This window comes from Myotis daubentonii, chromosome 20, assembly GCF_963259705.1.
Source record: "Myotis daubentonii chromosome 20, mMyoDau2.1, whole genome shotgun sequence".
NCBI lineage: Eukaryota > Metazoa > Chordata > Mammalia > Chiroptera > Vespertilionidae > Myotis > Myotis daubentonii.
The window spans coordinates 17737486-17746403 of NC_081859.1; the positions used below are offsets into that span (position 1 = coordinate 17737486).

The window sequence follows — 8918 nt, forward strand, 5'->3', positions numbered from 1 at the left end:
GGGAGGGGGAGAGAGACTGAAACATCGATGAGATAGAGCTATCACTTCAATTGGCAGCCTTCTGCATGCCCCCTTCTGGGGATTGAGCCCACAACCCTGGCATGTGCCCTGACCAGTTATTGAGCCAGCGAACTCTTGGTGCCTGAGAGAATACTCAATCCACTGAGCCAAACAGCCAGGCTGAACTAAGATTTAACAATTAAACTAAAGTAACTTATTCTCAACTGAATGATTATGTCAATTAATGTGGAACAATCTACTCATTTATCTGTGGATGTAAAATTGTATTTAAAGTTTCAAAGGTGGGAGCACAGCGTTGGACCTGTAAGCATATAAGCGGTTTGAGGAAGGGGCTGGGCAGACCACCTTGGACAGCGCCAAAAGTGGTGGTGCTGAGTAGAGGTAGGAAAGAGGTGGCCAGCCAGTTCATTTGGCTGCAGCTGGCCTCCAGGTAAGATGCGTTCTCATCCCTCTGAGAGGTGGCCCATTCTATCCAGTTCGGTCAACATGGATTTCGGGGAAATTCTCATGATAGCTTCTAAAGGACAAGGAACCTACAGCACACGGAAAAGGTTTAGTTTGGCAATGGGTCCTGCCAAAAAGACCCAAAAGTTAAGTGTGTCCAATCAGCAGTGTGCAAGCTTTTCTCAAAAGAAAAGAGGAGGAGTTCAGAAAAAAAGCCATGGAAGAAAAGGACAAAAGAAGAACTACTCAAAAAGCGAATTGAGCTAAAACATGACAAGAAAGGAAGAGCTATGTCCACGAGGACAAAGGACAATTTCCATGGTTTAATGGGATTCCTGTTGAGGAAAAGTCAAAGAAAAGACAGGTAATGGAAAGCCACACTAGTCAGGGAACAGACCAAGAGTATGAGATGGGAGAAGAGGAAGAATTCTCAGAATACAATCAGGCAGCATCAGATCAGGAGTAAGAAGAAGAGAAAGAACCTCCTCCCAAAGTTGAAAATAAACCACAGGTCCCCTTTAAAAGTGCCCCACCATCATGACTTCACTGACCTACTCAGGCTGGCTGAGAAACAGCAGTACAAACCAGTGGAAATCAAGGGAGTGAATAAAACCAGAAAAGTGGCCTATGCCTGCGCAAGCACTTAGGCAGGGAAGGAAGACATATGAAAAAGGAACCGGAGGCAGATGCAGGACTGCCTCTGACCAAAAAGGTGCCCTCTCAGACAGAAGGTATGGGCACGAAACCTAGCAGAGTTTCTGGGGACAAGCATCCTTCGCCCAAGGGCACTGCCCTTCCTCGCGCTGAGAAGAAATCTAGACCCAGCGCAGCTAATAAGAAACATTTAGGTTTGTTTGCATCCAAATCCATGCCAGGAGAGAGGCCCAAAGTAGGATCTAGCAACTGCTCCCAACCCTCGTTTCGGGAGAACCATGACAGGCCTGTTTTCAATGGGGCTGGAAAGACCCACTCGAGCACCTATTCACCAAGTGTTCCAAAGGCTTCTGCTAATGGGACTCAGAAATCTGTTACTGAGCACAAAGCCAAAAATCTCCTCCCCATCCTAGCCATTCCAGACCTGGATCCATGGTTACCCCACATAAGGCTAAGAGTCCAGATGTCAGGCAGCCAGGCAGCTCCAGCCCAGCTCCTGGGCAGCCCAGCACAGAGTGTTTGGCCTACAGTTAGTTCTGGCTCCATGCCCAGGTGCCAGAATGGCAGCCCCAGCTCAGGACCTGAGTGATCAATCAGTGGGACTAAGAGGCCAGCCAGTGACTCAAATCCTCCTGGAAGGACAGTCAGTAGTACAGGGGGCTCTGGACGACCCATCAGTGGCTCATTTGGTTCTGGGAAGTCAGAGGTCAGTTCTGGTGGCCCTGGGTGGCCTATGCACAGTCCGCATGACCGATGACCAGTGAGTGGCTCAATGCCCCTCCCCTCCTCCCACCGTCCCCACTGGGAGGTCAGTCAGTGGCCCTGAGGGATCAGTAAGTGGCTTAGTTCCAGCTGGATAGCCTATCAGCAGTTCAGGCCCTAGAACCAGTGAGCAGCTTGGGAACTGGGTGAAGAGTTAGTAGCTCAGATCCTCCCCATAAGCCCAAATGCACTTTTGTCTCAGAAACAGTATCTTCTAAGAATATCATTACCCAGCCCAGCAATGGATAGATGAATGGAATGAAGCCTTCCTTAGCTGGCTACAGATCTGCCCAAGGTCCTGAAAAGTTTCCCTTCCCTAGAGGTTACAAAAGACCATGAGAATGTGAAGAGAAGTACATGAGGACTATGACTCCGAAATGGAAGATTTTATGGAAGATGAAGGAGAATCTCAGGAAAAAATATCCAAGCACATTCTTTGTCTATGACCGAAAAAAATACAAAGATGAAAGTGATTATGCCTTATGTTACATTGAGAGTAGTTGGAGAGAACAGCAGAACGAAGAAGCAAAGAGTTTAAGACTCGGTATGCAAGAGGACTTTGAGGGAATGAGATGGGAGGAAGAAGCAATGAAATGCAGAGAGGTCAAGAACCTGAAAAGTGGTTAGCTGCTGCTTTTACTTATTTTTGTGAAACTCTGGAGACACTCTACTGCAAAGAAGTCCTGCCTTTGAACTGAAGAAGCTCATTATCACTTTAGATTTATACTTGGGACCTCACGGACAAGGAATGGGTACTATATATTTTGAGCGTAAAGTATTTTCAAATACCTTCCGAGGTAAAAGCTGTATTGCAGATGATATAATTGCTCAGAGGTGCTGCCTTGATCCTGATGAGCTATGCACTGTAATGTGGGCCCACTCAACAGTCAGCCAATCTTCTTTTGTTCCTTTGCTATTTTAAAAAGGAAAAAAGATTGCCTCTTGACTCCCATAATTCTACTGATGGGTGAGTAGGGCAATGGCCGGCTCCCAATCAAACTTATTTTGACTTTCTATGAGGAATCTGGCCCTTCGATGAATGTTGCCAGGAATAAAGTCACCTGTTCTAATCTATATGTTTGGATTGAGAACTTGAAAATGTAGAGTAGGCTTTATAATTATATGGATGTCATCTCTGTGGCTTTGAAGTAAAAAGTAGAAGAAATTATATTGTATTCTATATTCATGGATTGGATGCTGAGAATTCTTATTCACTGATTTAGGTGTTTAGGCAATTAACCAAAAAAATTTCAAGTTAAAAAACATGTTATTCCATTTGGTGTAAGAATATTCTTTTCCAAATTTTTCTTTCAGATTTATTGGAAAATAGATGTTACTGTGCTGATTTTATTTAAAAAGTCATTTTATATTGTAGAAAAATATATTATTCAAAGATTAGAGTTGAAAGAGTAATAGTTTAAAAAATAAGCAAGTGACACGTGAGGCTTCTCTTACTCCCCCACTATAAAGATATTTTGGAATCCAAAGTGCCCTCGTATCTCTTGATGTTAATGACTTTGCATATTTATCTTAAAATTCCTTAGCAATTAATGACAAAAGCCAAAAACTAAATCCATGTGTATCCAGAGGAAATAAATAAATAAAGTTTAAAAGGTGGAAAGGAAGAGTACCAAAATTTTGCATGGGGCATACTGATTTTAAGCTCATCATTAAGAAATAAAAATGAGAAAGACCCTACAATTGTCTCCCACTCCTTTCTAAAAGATTTAGTTGGGGAAAAAAAACTGGTGTAGGAAGAGAACTTTACCAGGAGTTTCTCTAATTTTTTAAATTCTTTATTGTTTAAAGTATTACATATGTCTTCTTTTCCCCCCATTAAACTCTCCCTGGCTGCTCCCACCCCCAAGCATATGCCCTCACTCCCTACTGTCTGTGTTCATTGGTTATGCTTATATGCGTACATACAAGTTCTTTGGTTGATCTCTTACCCCACCCTCACACCCTCCCCTGCTTTCCCTCTGAGGTTGGAATGTCTGTTCGATGCTTTTAAGTCTCTGGATCTATTTTTATTCATCATTTTATGTTGTTCCTTATATTCCACAAATGAGTTAGATCACGGGATATTTATCTTTCTGTAACTGACTAATTTTGCTTAGCATAATGCTCTTCAGAACCATCCATGCTGTTGCGAATGGTAGGAGTTCCTTTTTACAGCAGTATAGATGTACCATTGTGTAGATGTACCACAGTTTTTTAATCCACTCATCTGCTGATGGGCATTTAGGCTGTTTCCAATTCTTAGCTATTGTAAATTGTGCTACTATGAACATAGGGGTGCATACATCCTTTCTGATTAGTGTTTCTAGTTTCTTGAGATATATTCCTAGAAGTGGGATTACTGGGTCAAATGGGAGTCCCCTATTTAGTTTTTTGAGAAAACTCCATACTGTTCTTTACAGTGGCTGCACCAGTCTGCATTCCCACCAGAAATGCACGAGGGTTCCATTTTCTCCGCATCCTCTCCAACACTTGTCATTTGTTGATTTGTTGATAGCCATTCTGACAGGTATGAGATGGTACCACATTGTTGTTTTGATTTGCATCTCTCAGATAATAGTGACTTTGAGCATGTTTTCATATGTCTCTTGGCCTTCCTTATGTTCTCTTTCAAAAAGTATCTACTTAGGTCCTGTGCCCATTTTTTGATTGGGTTGTTTATCTTCCGTTTGGTAAGTTATATGAGTTCCCGGTAAATGTTGGAGATTAAACGCTTTTCGGAGATAACATTGGAGAATATGTTCTTCCATGCAGCGGGATTTCTTCTTGTTTTGTTGATGGTTTCTTTTGCTGTACAGAAGCTTTTTATTTTGATGTAGTCCCATTTGTTTATTTTCTCTTTATTTCCATTGCCCTAGGAGTTGTATCAGTGAAGATATTGCTTCGGCACATGTCTGAAATTTTGCTGCCTATGGGTTCTTCTAAGATTTTTATAGTTTCCCACCTCCCATTTAAGTCCTTTATCCATTTTCAGTGTATTTTTGTGTATGGTGTAAGTTGGTGGTCTAGTTTCTTTTTTTCATGTATCTGTTTAATTTTCCCAACACCATTTATTGAAGAGACTTTCTTGACTTCATTGTTTTCTCTTGCCTCCTTTGTCAAATATTAATTAAGCGTAGTGGTTTGGGGAAATTTCTGGGTTCTCTATTCTATTCCATTAATTGATATGTCTGTTCTTGTGCCAGTACCAGGCAATTTTGAGAACAGTGGTTTTGTAATTCAGCTTGATACCTGGTACTGAGATCTCTCCTACTTTGTTCTTCTTTCTCAGGATTGCCACACCTATTTGGGATCTTTTTTTATTCCAGATGAATTTTTGGAGAGTTTGTTCTAGGTCATTGAAATATACTGTTGGTATTTTAATGGGGAGTGCATTGAATCTATAGATTACTTTGGGTTGTATGGACATTTTAATGATGTTGACTCTACCAATCCATGAACATGGTATGTTCTCCCATCTATTTATATCTTCCTTTATCTCTCTATCTCTTTTTTCATCATTCTGTAGTTTTATGTGTAGAGGTCTTTTACCTCCATAGTTAAGTTTATTCCTAGGTATCTTAATTTTTTGTGTGCAATAGTAAATGGGATTGTTTTTTAAATCTCTCTTTCTGTAAGTTCACTATTGATGTATAGAAATGCCATAGAATAATGCTCAGCGTGCCTTCGAGCCTGGCGACTTCTCAGTGTTCAGATCCTCGGTCTTTCCTCACAGCATAGCCCCCAAACGTCAGTCCCTCGCTCCCACCTCAAATGAAGAAACCAAAACTGCCTCCATCACCCAAGCCAGAGAAAAAGCCGACCCTTAGGATGTGCCAAAGGGAGAAAAAGAACAGCAAGAAGCGATTGAACATATTGATGAAGTATAAAATGAAATAGACAGACTTAATGAATAAGCCAGCGAGGAGATTTTGAAAGTAGAACAGAAATATAACAACTCTGCCAACCATTCTTTCAGAAGAGGTCAGAATTGATTGCCCAGATCCCACATTTGGGGTAACAACATTTGTCAACTATCCACAAGTGTCTGCACTGCTTGGGGAAGAGGATGAAGAGGTGCTGCATTATTTGACAAGAGTTGAAGTGACAGAATTTGAAGATATTAAATCAGGTTACAGAATAGATTTTTATTTTGATGAAATCCTTACTTTGAAAATAAAGTTTGCTCCAAAGAGTTTCATCTGCATGAGAGTGGTGATCCATCTTCAAAGTTCACTGAAATCAAATGGAAATCTGGAAAGGATTTGATGAAACATTCAAGTCAAACACAGAATAAAGGCAGCAGGAACAGACAGCATGAGGAACCAGAAAGCTTCTTTACCTGGTTACGGACCATTCTGATGCGGGTGCAGATGAGTTAGGAGAAGTCCTCAAAGATGACATTTGGCCAAATCCATTACAGTACTACTTGGTTCCTGACATAGATGATGAAGAAGGGGAAGGGAAAGAAGATGAGGAGGAGGAGGAGGAGGAGGAGGAAGAGGAGGAGGAGGAGGAGGAGGAGGAGGAGGAGGGGGAAGAAGGAGAGGGAGATGAAGGGGAAGATGACTAATGAACACTGATGGGTCTCAACCTTTTTTAATTTTTTTGCAGTGCCTGGGAGCAAGTTGCAGTCTATTTAGTCTTTTTCTTCCCCCGCCCCTTGTGCTCAGTCGCCCTATTTTTGAGGTTTCTTTTCTTTCCTTTAGACCATCTTGACACCATGGTTCTCACCTTCTTTGGGGGGAGGGTATACCTTGAGAAGAATACAGTGGGAAGAGAATCTTTGCCCCTTTCTGTTCTAAATTCATTTTTATCCCTTCCTGTCTCAAGAAAAACTTCATGGAATCAACACCACCGTGCTCTCTGGGAAAAAAGCAAAACCTTCGCTCCCTTAGCTCTGCTGGGAGCTGGAGGTTGCTAGGCCCCTGCGTAGTATTGCCTAGAATTCTAGCTTTTTTTCCACCTTTCTCTGTATATTGGACTCAGAGATTACCTGTGTCTCTGTAAATATGGACAGTTAGCATTTACCAACACGTATCTGTCTACTTTCTCTTGTTTAATAAAAGAGGAAAAAACTTTAAAAGGGGGGTGGGTGGTTCAGCAAAGGGGGATTTGAGATGTTTGGGTGGGTTAAGTGGCCATTTTGAAAACATGGCTTCTACTTTGGCATGTTTAATTGTCATGTTAAACAGGAATCATTGCATTCTAAGATGACACTTTTAAAATAGAATTCTCTTCTAATGATTACTTGAACCCTGCCACTCGATGGGAGAATAAGCAGAACCTGTAGGATCTTATTCAGAATTGACATTTCTCTATTGTAATTTTGTTCCTGTTTATTTTTAAATTTTCTTTTTGTTTCACTGGAAGGGAAAGATAGTGCTCAATTTTAAACATTAAAAGTTGGCCCTAACTGGTTTGGCTCAGTGCAAAGAGCATTGATCTGTGGACTGAAAGCTTCCAGGTTTGATTCCCTTCAAGGGCATGTACCTTGGTTGTGGGCACATCCCCAGTAGGAGGTGTGCAGGAGGCAGCTGATTAATATTTCTTTCTCATCGACATGTCTAACTCTCTATCCTCCCTTTCTCTCTGTAAAAAATCAATAAAATATATTTTTAAAAAGTTTACAGGATGCTTTGTTACAATAAAACTAAAAGTGTACAAAAATGCCATAGATTTCCTGGCATTAATTTTGTATCCTACTACATTGCCGAATTCATTTATTAAGTCTAATAATTTTTTGATGGAGTCTTTAGGGTTTTCTATCTACAGTATCATGCCATCTGCAAATAATGACAATTTTACTTCTGATTTTCCAATTTGGATGCTATTTCCTTCTTCTTCTTCTCTGATCACTGTGGCTAGCACTTCCGGTACTATGTTGAACAGGAGTGGTGAAAGTGGGCATCCCTGTCTTGTTCCTGTTCTTAGAGGAAATGGTTTTAGTTTTTGCCCATTGAGTATGATGTTGGCTGTAGGTTTGTCATATATGGCCTTTATTATGTTGAAGTATGATCCTTCTACTCCCACTTGGCTGAGCATTTTTATCAGAAAAGGGTGTTGGACTTTGTCAAATGCCTTTTATCCATCAATTGATATGATTATGTGATTTTTTTGTCTCTCAATTTATAAAGAAATTGATTATCACGTTTACTGATGTGTGGCTATTGTACCAGCCTTGCATCCCTGGAATAAATCCCACTTGGTCATGGTATATGAACTTTCTAATGTAATGCTAGATCCAATTTGCTAGAATTTTGTTGAGGATTTTAGCATTTATATTCATTAGGGATATTGGCCTGTAATTCTCTTTCTTTGTGTTGTCTTTATTTGGGTTTGGGATTAGGATAATGCTGGCTTCATAGAAAGAGCTTGGAAGTGTGCCTTCCTCTTGAATTTTTTGGAATAGTCTGAGGAGGATTGGTTTTAGTTCTTCTCTGAATGTTCAGTAAAACTTTCCTGTGAAGCCATCTGGTCCAGGGCTTTTGTTTGCTGGAAGCTTTTTGATGACTGTTTTAATATCATCAGTAGTTAGAGGCCTATTCAGGTTTTTTTTTTTTAATTCTTCCTTATTGAGTTTTGGAAGCTTGTATTTTTCTAGGAATGTGTCCATTTCATCGAGGTTGTCCAGTTTGTTGGAGTGGAGTTGTTCATAGTATTTTTTCACAATCCTTTGTATATCTGTGCGGTCAGATTTTTGTTTATTTGTGTCCTCTCTTTTTATTTCTTGGTGAGCCTGGCTAGAGGTTTATCAATCTTATTTATCATTTCAAAGAACCAGCTCTTGTTTTCATGGATCTTTTGTATTGTTTTTTGTTTGTTTGTTTGTTTGGTGTTTGTGCCATTTATTTCTGCTCTGATCTTTATAATCTCCTTCCCTCTGGTTACTGTGGGCTTTTCCTGTTGCTCTCTAATTCTTTCAGTTATAAGGTTAGATAATTTATTATCATTTTTTTTTTGAGGTAGGCCTGTAGAGGTATGAACTTCCCTCTCAGGACTACTTTGATTGTGTACCATAGATTTTGAATTGTTGTGTT

General features: G+C 40.3%; 2 pseudogenes; both read left to right on the forward strand.

Annotated features, from left to right (window-relative positions):
- The first annotated feature begins 507 nt into the window (after positions 1-507).
- On the forward strand, positions 508-2508 carry LOC132222675 (protein SPT2 homolog; annotated as a pseudogene).
- Positions 2509-2629: 121 nt separating this feature from the next.
- Positions 2630-6451, forward strand: LOC132222676 (protein SET-like; annotated as a pseudogene).
- Positions 6452-8918: the final 2467 nt, after the last annotated feature.